Genomic DNA, 13,556 nt, shown 5'->3' on the forward strand with positions numbered 1-13,556 from the left:
CTGCTGCCTTTTATCCTGTCCCGGGGCGTGGGGACTGCTGCGTTGCCGGGTGGTGGCCCTGCGACATGGGGATGACACGGGGGCCCTCCATGCGCAGCCCCAGCCGCCAGCCCTCTGCCCAGCCTCCTTCGGAGGAAGGCTTTTGGGGTGCTGGCCCTGAGGCAGTACCCGTGTACCCAGGAGGCCCAGGGGTCTGTCCCTGCCCTTCGTGGCCATGCACTGGGCACAGCTGCCGGCTGGGCATCCCTGACGTGTCCTCTACCACTCAGCCCCAAGGAGAAACCTCACGCTGTTACTCATAGAATCAGAGAATGTCCTGAGTGGGAAGGGACCCACAAGGATCATCGAGCCCAACTCCTGTCCCTGCACAGGACACCCCAAATTCACACCGTGTCTCTGAGGGCCTTGTTCAAGTGCTTCTGGAATATCGCCAGGCTTGGTGCTGTGATGCCTCCCTGGGGAGCCTGTTCCAGGGCTCCACCATCCCCTGGGGGAAGACCCGTCTCCTAATATCCAGCCTAACCCTCCCCTGGCACATCTTCCTGCCATTCCCTTGGATCCTATCGTTGGTCACCAGAGAGAAGAGATCAGCGCTTGCCCCTCCTCCTCCCCTTGTGAGGAAGCAGCAGACCGCCATGAGGGCTGCCCTCAGCCTCCTCTTCTCCAGGCTGAACAAACCAAGGGACTTCAGCCACTCCTTGTACGGGTTCCCCTCCAAACCCTTCACCAACTTCGTGGCCCTCTTCTGGACGCTCTCCAGTCGCTTTATATCCTTGATGTCCTGTGGCGCCCAACACTGCCCACAGCACTCGAGGTGAGGCCGCCTTCATACGGTTGGTGACTGCCCAGCTCTCCAGTCTGTCCAGATCCCTCTGCAGGGCCTCTCTGCCCTCAAGAGTGTCAACAGCTCCTCCCAATTTTGTGTCCTCAGCAGATTGAGTTAGTAAGTTAGTATTCCTTCCAGTCCTACATCCGAGTCATTTCCAAAGAGATTAAGAAGTGCCGGGCCCCAAGATGGAGCCCTGTGGAACCCCGCTAGTGACTGGGCGCCAGCCCAATGTAACCCCATTTACTATAACCCTTTGAGCGCGACCCCCCAGCCAATTGCTCACCCACTGCATTACGCGTTTATCCAGCTCTATGCTGGACATTTTGTCCAGGAGGAGACTGTGAGAGACAGTATCGAAAGCTTTACTGAAATCCAAAAAGATGCCATCGACAGGCTTCCCTTGGTCAGCTAGGCGGGTAACCTTGTCATAGAAGGCAATAATATTCTTTGTTGAACGCCAACAGTTGCTCCCATTTGTCGTCAGTCTCCAAGTCTATACTCTCGTGGGACTGCTCCAGGCCTTTGCAGGAGGGCTTTAGCAACGGGCTTGGGGGGCGCGGGGGTGGTTTCCATTTCTCCGGGGCCTGGAGGGTGCTGGGCCGTTCCTGCAACACCTTCTTGGCCGAGTTGGACAGCCATGTGGGCCGGGGCAGAGGCGGGCGTGCTGGGCGTCTGTCCGGGCTGGTGGGGGCTGGTGGGGGCGAGGCTCCTGAAGCTGCGGCGAGGCACCTGTGGAGAGAGGAGGCTGCTGAGGCCCCGCCATGGCTGCGGAGCTGGGGGGGCGCAGGGCAGAGTTGCACACCCCATGGGGTGTGGGCACCCGGCTGCACGTGGGAGCTGTGGGCACAGAGAGCTCTGTGCAGAAAATGAGGCTCCCCACACCCCTCAGCTGGGGCTCTGCTCCCATGAGCCCATGGCTTGGCCCCTCTCGGCCCTGACCGTCCTGACCTGCCTGCTCTGCACGTGTCGGGAAGGAGACCTGACCCCGGCAGACCGCGGGGACCAAAGCTGGGCAGGGCACTGCAGGGCCAGGAGAGCCTCCTGTCCTCCTTTCTCAGCGTGCCTGGCAGAGGCCAGCACTCGGCTTCCCTGGCCAGACAAGGCGGCAGTCTCGGCTCTCTGTTCCGTGAGGTGCTCTCCATCCTCTCTTCAGAATATATAGCCAAAGAGATACGTACCCCTGCCCCTGCCTGTGCTGAGAACACGCACGCTGGCAGTGCTGGGGTGCAGGCAGGACAGGGTTACTCTCTTTCTCCAAAGCAAGGCTGAGAGCTGGGAAGGTTCCTCACTTGCTGGGACACCTTGGCCAAGGTGAACATCTGGAATTTACAGCATCACCTCACAGGCTGATTTCTGCTGCTAGGTTCTAGGGAGATGACACTATGGCGCTTCTCGCTTTCTAGGGCAATGTCATCCCTCGTTGGTTTTCTTCCTGACCTTGCTCTGCCTACGTCTGTTGCTGGGTCTGCGCTTGTCGAGGCAGGGCCACTTTTAACCCACACTTGCAACAGTAAGGACAGGTTTCAGAAAAGAGTGCCCATGAGTTGAGAGGACAGTTAAAACATCTTACAGCAGAAATCTCAGGAGAGTTTGGCCAGTAACTAACTCGGCACTCCAGAATACCCTACCTCGAAATGCTGCGTGGCTAATAGCAGCCATCTCACACGGAAGTTTGGCAACGCCTCCCCCCTGCCACCAACTCACCGTCTTCTCTTCCTCCACAGACGGATGGCACAACAGGAAACCATCCCAAGCAGCATGGAGCCCAAGACCGCCACGCCGCCTTCTGTGTAGTACTTCCAGAAATCTTCTGGATCCATAGCATTTGTGTTCCTCTTGCCACCCACGCCTAGAGGAATGACCCTGTATGTTAGTGTGTCCTGCACACTACTGCTCATCTCACAGGAGGCCTGGCGTTGCCAGGAAATGTTCCTTCTCTCTTTGTTAGCTTCCCTGAAGCACTGAACATCCTGGGGCTGGTCCATAGAGGCATCAAAACCTCAGCTTCCCAAGTCTTCTGGCTAGGAGTGATATATACCCACCAGGTGCTGCCTTGTCCCATTCCGTCAGGATTTCTGTTAGGATTTCTGATGATGGCTGGGAAGATTTGCTTGTCTCAGCTTTATACACTGCTCTTTGAGGACCTTAACGGAAAGTATAAAGTTAAATTTCTCACAAATAAAATCTTGAAAAGGAGTGCTTAGTCTGGGAAGCCGGTCAAGAGTGACTACTCACCCCAGCCATGCCAGGTGAGCTCCAGCACAGGATCCTGGCCAGAAGCTGGAAGAGCCCTCCCTGTACCCACACCTGCAACCAAACACCCACGAGAAGTTTCCATCATACATTGGTACATTCGCTGTCGGAACTGAATAGCAGAACGTTTAAGGGGATCACATAACGACATGGCACACGCGGCCTGTATTGTTGCACCTGCAAGAGATGCCTCCCTCACATCTGGGCTTTGAGCTGGCAGCTCTCAAAGGAAGTAAAAAGCCATGACATACCCATGCGATCTCCCAGCGCGTCAGCCCGGGAACCCAGCCAGGAAGCTGGATCTCCATCGCCTCCAGCCACGTCTGTAAACACAGAACAGAGACGCTCCCATGAAATATTTCAATGTCCTTCTTCAGATCTGACTGGCAGTGAATGCAGTTCAAACGTGGGATTGCTCCATGGCACTCGTCTCTCCCTTCCACTCAAGAGCGTCATGCCCCGGGCTGTGGGCTGGGTGTGTGTGTCCCACAGGGCTTCACCCAAGGAGAGCACTGCAGGGCTGGAGCAGGAATGCTCCCGTCTTCCTCAACAGGCATCTCCCAAGGACGAACGTCCCCGAGGCTGAAAGCCAGAACCCAGCTGGGGAGCGGCAGAGCCACGGCCCTGGGCACGACTGTGACCAGCCTGGAGAAGCGCTCCCTTGGGCTATTGCCTGGCCCCTGAGTTGCCGCTCCAGCCTCAATGCCCACCTACCTAATCCCCGCGCTTTCCATGGAGCTGTCCCGACGTCCCAGGCTTGCAGAGTCACCAGGAGCAGGATAAGGAGGAGGTGGGCGAGGGCCGCAGCCCCCCGCGCCTGCACCATGCCGCTGCTGCTGCTGCTGCTGCTGCCACGGCTGGCACTGCTGGAGCAGTGCCTGCGGCACAGATTTTCACACCATGGCGTGACACGGCGGGTCTGTGACCTCACGGCACGGCCACACCCCCATGGCCACACCCTGGGACACCTCCCTCCCAAGCACCGCCCCCGGCATGCCCCACCCCCACATGTCACCTCGCGGGGCGGGGCTCCCAGAGCCTGCCCCATCCTGCCCCCCTGGCAGGGCCGTGTGCCACGGCAGCCCCTCACCCCATGGCCCTGGCTGGGCATCGCGGCCGGCTCTCTGCAGCGCTGGGGCAGCGGCACAGCCGGGAGCTGCCCTCTCCAGTGCCGGACCCGCGTTTCCTGGTGCAGGTGGGGGCCGAGGGGCAACGCCGAGGCCAGGCGGTGCCAGCATGGGGAACGCTGGTCCTCTGCCGTGGGGCTTCTCGTGGGAGCTGCCCTGGTGTGGGAGCGTTGCTGCGGCATGCTGCCCCAGGGACCCACGTGAGGGCTGTGAGGAGCAGCTGTGACGCCCGCTGAGTCCGAGTGCAGCAAAATTCACCAACCCAGGCTCATCCTGATGTGGCTAAGTGGAAAACACTGCTTTTTGGCTTGGAAAGGTTCCTGGCCTAATCACTCCCAAAACAGACAGACTTGGCTACGCCTCTTTGTGAGTTGTGGATCTGCTTTGTCAAATGGGTCACAAGACAGAAAAAAAAACCTTTTCACAAAAAAGCCAGCCCAGCTTCACTCAGCAGGGCAGCCTTTTGCCTGCGTACACCGGGGCAGTTCCCTCTCGTGCAGGGCAAAACACTTGCGAACGCAGCATCCCTGCCACATAGAGCCGTTGCCAGTAATTACTGAGTCTGCAAACTGTTGCTGTTCCTGCTTCTACAGACGTGTGGAGGGCGCAGAAGTGGAGAAGGGTGGCCCTACCTTTGGAGGCAGTGGTTCCTGTGGGAGTGCACAGGCGCTGGGGTCAGCCGCTGGGCAGACTGGGTGATACGGGGTGCTCAGCGCAGGAGGAGGAACGCTGGGAGGAGGTGCTCGTAAAGCCCAGCAAGGCGGCCTGTGAATACAGGGAAAGCCTTTGCTGCCTGGCTCCCGCACCCTTCAGTGGCAGCTGCAGAGCAGAGGTGTGATAAGCCCGGCTTTGTGCTCTGTCCTTGGTGTCCTCTGACATGCTCTGAGAAGATCCTCATGAGTCAGACTCCACATCGGCCTTAATGGGATCCACGGCCTTTAGCCAGAACAAGTTTAGCTGTTTTCCAAAGGTGTTCGTCCCCTTTGTTGCAGTCTGCAAAGCTTAACCACTTTCCCTTTACATGACCACACTGTTAACCCTGACCTTGGTTGTACTTCTTCCTAATTTATGGAGCAACCCAGTCCTGTGAAAATATCATTTTCCAAGAAAGCAATGAAGTCAGTACTTTGGTATTTTAAAAAACCAAGCAGCACGTTTTGTCCTGATACCTGATAGCAGCTTCAAAAGAAGCTACGGCCGCCTCTAATTGGAGCAACATAGCTAAGTTTGCAATACTTGGAATCCTTGATGAACAAGGTAGTCTGCCTGCTTTCTAAAACTACAAATGGCGTTTTAGAGGGTTCTTATATTTGCTGACTTACGGTGTCAGTTTTGGCAGCCCAGATGGGACGCTGCTTCTGAGTCTCGACGGATCCGTGGGAACGCAGGACCTCCAGCCGGAACCGAGGGATTCTCGGGGAGAACCTCCGAGCCCTGGACTGAAGAGCTCGAAGCAAGACCCCGGGCCAGTTTTAAGGCACTCTTCCAACTTGGTTTGGTTTGGTTTGGTTGCCTGCCCATAAGACGCAGCAAAAGCTACGCAGGTTTGGGTGTAAAGGTACCTACGGCGTTAGAGTCCCCAGTTTGGTAATCCCAAGCAAAAGTTTGGATAACCCCCAGGTTTGGAACGTGGTGCGAGTCCCCAGAGTTTAAGGTGTGGGTCAGGGTCCCACTGAAAGGGGTTCGAGTCCCCGTTTTGGTTAATTGTCTTGACCGGTCTCTGATTTTTGGTTTGGTTATCAGAAGTACAGATTTGGTGTTGCATGTTTGGATCAGAGAGTTGTTTTGCATAATAATATTCTATTAATACACTATATCCTCTATTATTCTAGTAGGCTGCACCTTGAATATTGTGTTCAGTTTGGGGCCCCTCGGGACAAGAGGGACATCGAGGTGCTGGAGCGTGTCCAGAGAAGGCAACAAAGCTGGTGAAGGGTCTAGAGAGCAAGTCTTATGAGGAGAGGCTGAGGGAACTGAGGTTGTTTAGCCTGGAGGAGAGGAGGCTGACGGCAGACCTTATCGCTCTCTGCAACTACCTGAGAGGAGGTTGTAGCGAGGTGGGGGTTGGTCTCTTCTCCCAGGTCACTAGCAACAGAACGAGAGGAAATGGCTTCAAGCTGCATCAGGGGAGGTTTGGGTTGGACATTAGGAAAAATTTCTCTACCGAAGGAGCGCTCAGGCATTGGCACAGGCTGCCCAGAGAGGTGGGGGAGTCACCATCCCTGGAGGTATTTAAAAGACGTGTAGGCGTGGCACTTCAGGGCACGGTTTAGGAGACATGGTAGTGTTGGGTTGGCAGTTGGACTTGATGATCCTAGAGGTCTTTTCCAACCTGAATGATTCTATGATTCTATATAAATAATACTTTAATTGATTTTTAATTAATTCTTTTTAACAGTGAGTCAGAGGGAAGTGTTTCAAGAATAGCTCCGCTGGTGGAGAAAACTCGCAGCCGGCAGGGAGCTGCATGGCAAGCGCTGCTGAGGCAAGCGGTCAGGAATGAGGGTCAGGTTGTGGTGAAAGTGCCTTTTTCAATCGCAGACGAATATAACTGGAAAATAGCCACCGGTAGCTGTAGGGATGATCCTGATCGTGTGGCTAATACTTCTGAAGGTGATGATTAAACCTTAGGACCCAGACTGGAAGGATGCTGAAGCCATCCTGCAAGTATTATTTGGTAATACAGAAAGGGAAATGATTCATAAAGTGGCAAGAATGCAGGTTGAGGGTCAGGTGGCATCAGGGTATTGCAAGGACGCGGAGAACACCACTTTCCCTTAGTAGATCCTGACTGGGACCCTAATGATAATGGAGATAAATTGTTATTAAAGCTATATCAGAGGCTGGTTTTGTTTGGTATAAGAAATGCTACACCAAAAGCTATAAACTGGTTAAAAGTGATCTGAAATCAAGCAAGGTAGAAAAGAGTCTCTGACTGATTGCCTAAATAAATTGCAAGAAGCTGCCCGAAGTACACGACCCTTGATCCCGAGTCAGAAGAAGGGAGAGGCCAGTTAGCGACTTTGTTTACTGGGCTGTCTGCTGATGATATTCAGAGGAAGTTGCACTAGACACAGGGAGCAGATGCTAGAAAAATTAGAAGCCAAGATAAAATTTAAAAATGGGGAGGTGGAAGTAGTAATACCTGAGCCTAAATTTGTCCAAGCATCACTATTTTTATTGCAGGAAATTGAACAGGTGGAAAAGAAAACCCCAGCTGAAGTCAAAAATGCAGTGATATCCCTTGCCTGGGCAGGAGAGGTACCGGGGAAATCAAAGAGAGCTGAACCTGTAAGGCTAGACCTTGAGCCAGGATTGTCACCAGGAAGAATTAAACAATACCCTTTAAAACTAGAAGAGAGAATTGGCCTAGTACCAACAATTCAGAAATTTTGGAAATACAAGTTACTGGTAGAATGTGAGTCAATGAATCAGACAGTACAAGACGTACACCCAGTGGTTGCAAACCTGCACACATTACTAACTACCCTCGCTAGGGAATAAGGCAGGTTTACAGCTTTAGATTTAAAAGATGCCTTTTTCTGCATACCCCTTGGCTCTGAAAGCCAGGAACTTTGTGCTTCTGAGTGGGGAAATCCTGAAACAGGGCAAAGGACACAATAGACTTGGACTGTTCTACCACAAGGTTTGGAGAACAGCCCAACCATTTTTGGAAATCAACTAGCAAAAGAACGGGAAATCTGGAGGAAAGAAATCGGTCAGGGAACTGTACCACAATATGTAGAAGACACCTTAAATTGCATCAGAGACTCAAGAACAATGTTCTCCTCTGCCAATAAGCCTTTTTAATTTCTTGGGAATTAGTGGATACCGTGTATCAAAAGGAAAGGCACCGATTGTCCAAGAAACAGTCATCTGCCTGGGCTTTGAAATTCTAACAGGGAAGAGGCAACTAGGAATGGGATGAGAAGAAGCTATTTGCCGCCTCCCCGAGCCACATACACCAAGAGAATTGCGAGCATTTCTTGGCATGGTGGGACGGTGACGCCTGTGGATTGTGAGTTAGGGACTGGTGGTAAAACCTCCATAGGAATTACTAAAGAACTCCCAAAGAGGGAGCCCTGATTGGAGAAGTGACAGCAGAGCTGTGTTCAGACCATTGAAATGGGCTCTGATGAGGGCACCCGCCCGGGCACCGCCAGACCTGACTTGTCACTTGTGAGCGGCAAGGAGTGGCACGAGCTGAGTGAAGGAGAAAGGTTACTTTCTGGACAGGTTCTAAGTACGCTTTTGGAGTTGTGTATGTGCATAGAGCCGTTTGGAAAGAAAGAGGGCTCTTATCAGCACAAGGAACTGAAATCAAGCATGCAGCGCAAATACAAGGATTACTAGAGAGCATCCAAAACCCGCCGGCAGTTGCAATAATGCATTGCAAAGCCCACCGAACAGGAAAGACCCCACCAGAAACAGGTAATCAACTGGCAGATGAAGCTGCCAAGGAGGCTGCAGAAACAGGCATCGTGGCATTATTACCAGAAAAAGAAATAACTCTACCTGAGACACCACCTAAATATGATAATAAAGATGCCAATAATAAAGACCTGACAGGCACCGGAACAAACGGACGGGTGGGCTATAACACACACACAGGGCAAGTAGTAATCCTGCCCTTATTAATGAAAGAAATTGCTAGGCATGAACATAATAAAGTACATTGGGGAACTGAAATTTGAGTAAAGCATTTTTGGAAAATAGTTATAAGCCGGGCAATGACAGAAATTATGGAAAGATGAGAAATTTGTTGTAAAAATAAGCCAAATACTAATAACAGATTGATTTTCAGAGTGTCATGGTTACGCACTGGAAACTGGAGCAGCAGTTTTCCTGGAGAAACCCCGCTCAGTGATTGTTTTTCCTTGCAGCTCACATACCCGTGCCTCTAGGGTCGAGGTAGGTTTTCCATCCCACTTCTTCATGTCCTCTCCGTGGTCACGCAGGTAAAACCACAGGGTGGCCCGTGGTGTGTATCCTCTCTCTTGAGCAAAGGGACGCTTACTCCTAATGGCTGAGACACTGGTCCCTACTGGTGGGGAGCAGGTCATATCTTCTTTGAGTTGCTGGACCTCTCGGGACAGTCTCTCAACAGCAGAGATGAGCGAGGAAGAGAGATTTGCTTCATAGTCCTGGAGTTTACCCATCACCTCCGCCACCGTTGGTGTCTCATCACCTTTCCAGGACACCACTGCCAATAAGTTCCCATGCGTCGCTGGTGCGCTCCGTACCTTTTATTTGCATGTGCAAAAGGAGATGTGCATCCTTCTGTTTGCGTGCCTCTGCATTACCGTCTCAGTTCACTGAGGTCCAATTAGCTATTCTCAGTAACATCCTCTGCTAATACCCGTTACGCATGTTGTGCACACAAGTTTGCCATCAGGAATGCACGAAGGGGACAGAACAAGCAGAACTCGGCAACGTTTGCATGGAAGCGGTGAAGCCAAGGTCAAGCAGCTTTCTAGACAATGAAGACATGAAGAAGGTCTGACACCCAAAACATGAAGGTGTCGTTTTCTAAAATGACAGAAAAGAAGTGAAACAGTCAAGTTCTAATAGGTTTCCATTCTAGGCACTTCTAACACTGTGGTTTAATGTAGTGGCAATCCTTCAGAAGGGCAATGATTTCAGGCAACTGATTTCAGAAACTGATTTCAGATAAGGAAACTCACCGAGCACGACCTACGACGGCAAACCAAACTCCAAATGAAGCTTCTTGTCCCTAATTCTCAAATTTGTCTTACTAACATTCAAAAGAAAACCCTGCTCAAATGCCTAACAAGCCTCTGAACGGTAGAGTCAAAATTCAGCTACTGAACTGTAACAGCTGCCAGAAAACTGAAGCTGACATCAGATCAGCGAATTTGAATGTAAGAGTCTACATCAGGCTTGCAAAATAAACAGGCTGTGGGCTAGGTCAACTTGCCAAGAAATTCAGTTTAGCTGCCACACTGTGCACAAGTGCTCTTTGCTCTAACACACAACCACAAATCTGGTGAAGAATCCGGCAGACAGGAAGATGAGGGCACGGAGAGACTGCTCTCCCCTTCCCACTTAGGAAAGGTACATCTCTTGACATCAAGGTGCTGTGCTGTGAGCTTCGGTTCGGAGTCATTGCATTTGATAACCATCACCACTTCACAGGCTGCGTTACAGAACCACCAAGCCCCCAGACTCAGCACACTGTCAGATGTGTGTCACAGTAGTACGTACTTTGTCACAAGTAGATGGTGTTCTTGACCATGTGTATTCACTTGCCAACTGAAGACTGATACACTGATGTCAGGAGATATTACTGTAAAGGACAAGATGTTGTTTCTTATTGGTAGAAAATACAAGGTCTCTGGTGTTTTTAAAACACCACTTCCTAGTTTGGCTTCCTTCTGTTACATCACTCATGAAACACAACACACACTAAGAATAATAAAAAAATTTACACCATAGCTAACATCTCTGTGATAGGTTTCAGTCATAGTGCCCCCTTTTCTAGTTCAAATTGTATCCGTCCTAAGCCAAATCAAATACACAATTATCAGCTACTCAGGTTTTCCACACAGTAAGAGTGGATAAGACCTTTAGCTAGATAAATAGTTTAGCCAAAAAATATGCTAGCAACACATACATTGCTACTTTTAGAAAGCATACAAATACTTGTCGAATATACTTGTATCACTCAGCTGGCATTCTTCATTGCCAGATTTGACGCAATTACGAGTTTTACGAATAGCTCCTTTCCAGCATAGTCAGAATGAAAGACCACAATTATCACACAAAATGAATAAAAAATCCCCAAACCCAACCCACGGGGAATTGGAATAAAGATGTTAACATAAACCATTGGCAGTGTTATACTCGAGTTCTCTCAAGAAGTGGGGACGGTCTGTCTCTCTGAGGAGGATGCCTTCTCCAGACGTAAGCAAAGTACGTGGCACATCATTCACCCTGACAGAGTAAGGAACAAGAAGACAGTTCATTTGGCAAAATGTTTCTCTGTTCTCTGTTGAATTCTTCATTACTGCTTAGGGACCCTCCCACGCTTTAGTATGTTTCATTGTGAACGTCTGTGCCCTTTCGGTTGTGTCAGCCACTGAAACTGCCTTTGAGGGTATCAATTCTTTTCATCAGTGTCTTCTTTGTAACACCAGACCTAAGTTAAGGCCAGTAAGAAGAGAAGGAAGGTGAATCACGCACCCACACAAAAGGCTGTGAAAATTATCACTGCCGCAGGCTCAAAGATATGGTCAGAGCATAACCGAATCTGTAAAGCCAGAGATGCATATCTAATTCTTGCAAGATCATGAAAGACACCGTAAGAGTTTGAACTGTGTATACGGACAAGGAAAGATAAAGTTATTGCCTTGAGACCTTGCAGGTGTAGGAACCTAGTAGCTATAGAGAGGACAAAATGGACAGGCAGATCATAGACTCATAGAATCATTTAGGTTGGAAAAGACCCTTAAGATCATCGAGCCCAGCTGTGAACCTAATACTGCCAAGTCCACCATTAAACCACGTCCCAAAGTACCACGTCTGCATGTCTTTTAAATACCTCCAGGGAAACCGCGTAAGCTCCTACCAGCTCCTGCTCTCATCTTGTCAGAGACTCATGGGTGAAACATCCCTCCGCTCCTTCACCAAGCGCAGCCAACAGCAAAACAGCACGGCGGACATGGGATGCACATGGGCAATGCGTTTAGGATTGCAAATTACTACAGCGTCAGCCAACTACTTTGAGATCTACAGAGACTCCAGCAGGATTGTGTTGAGCCTCCGAGACCACCATTTTCTAAGTACACATTTACTGAAATACTGTCTTTCCAAATACAGCAGCCAGTCAAATCGTCTCCCCTACAATGCAAAAATTGATAACACCTCTTTCTCCCCAACTTTCCTAAACTTTCAGAGCTCTAAAATGAACTGGCATGAGACAATACATTCTCATACGACCGGATATGTTCCATTTAACTCACTGGTGTGTTAATGGTAAGAGTCTGAGGAGTGCCTAGGGGGAGACCCTACCGCTGAGTCACGAGGTTCAGACAGGACCCCCTTGCTTTCTGAACTCCTGCTCAGAGAGGAGTCTAGGTGCGGCTAAGTCCAGTCTTAGTCTCAGACTTGGTCAACGGTCTATTTTCTAAGGGTTGTAGAAGTGACCGCTCATCAGAGTATTTGTTGTTAGTAACCAGTTTGCCAGATGCCCCAGCCGGTGGCGTTCAATGAGAACGATCATGGCTAGATTAATGAGCAGTACAATTTATTAAAGCAACAGATGCACAGGTTCTTTGGATTACCGGTGATAGGATTGCTGGTTACAAGACACACACAAATACTAAGAAGATGAGTAACACCGCTAGGCTACAAATGGCTTAAGCAGGTATGAAGCATTGGAGATTTAAAGTGAAGCTATAGAGAGGTTTCTAAGTTTTCCCGGGGAAACAGATGGCATACCCAGATGTTTTGGTGTTACCCAAAGGCGACCCATTGCGGGGGGGCGGGGGAAGGAGGCTCACCCCGTCGACTGGTCCCAGAAGTCAGAGTGGTACGCGATGGTATCTTCCCCAACACCCTCTTCCTCTTCACACATTTTATACTATTTTTTACCTTTCAGGTGGAGCTGAGTGACTCTAGTCATGCATACCTTTATCATGATTGGTGTAGAATTTCCTCGCTTTACTTTTAAAAGGATAGACTAGAAGAAATTCAAAGCGCACCCAGTGAGGGGTGGTTGCACCTTAGAGGCGAGTAACTTTGGGGATGGAGGTGTGTTTTGGTATTATACCGAATGACCAAAGTTCACCAAAAGGACAGCATTTTGTCAAAAGTATGGTGGACTGTTGGCCCAGGGTGGCAAATATGCAGCGTGCCAGCTCCAGGGTACCTCGAGTTCCCATTTATCACTGAGCCTGCCACGATGGCCCCGCACCGCTCCACCCTCTGGACAACTCCTCTTACAGTCAGTACGCCAAGTTCTCCTGGCATTGCCGACATCTATGGTTACAAGGGAACTTCCCTGGAATGGATTCCTCACTAGCAGCTGCACTTCACCCTGGCAGCTTCTTCAATGCTGCACCATTTCTAAAAACATTGGTTTAATTTCTAAGTCACCTCCAGCAATTATTCCACACAGATCTATGGAACGTTCCAGGCATAAGGCTCCCCTTTTTGTCTGTATGGTCCTAAGGGCTGAATGGTCCACGTCCATCCATCCTATTAATTTGAAGGCTCTATTGGCATTTCCAGTTCCCAGCCCCTGCAGAGTGAGTAAGCTTGTCAACAGCTTTGCTCTCCAAGCACAGGCAGGGCTCTCCCTTCAGACTAGCGACAAACCCTTCTTG

The sequence above is a fragment of the Phalacrocorax aristotelis genome, unplaced genomic scaffold (genome assembly GCF_949628215.1).
Source record: "Phalacrocorax aristotelis unplaced genomic scaffold, bGulAri2.1 scaffold_45, whole genome shotgun sequence".
Lineage (NCBI taxonomy): Eukaryota > Metazoa > Chordata > Aves > Suliformes > Phalacrocoracidae > Phalacrocorax > Phalacrocorax aristotelis.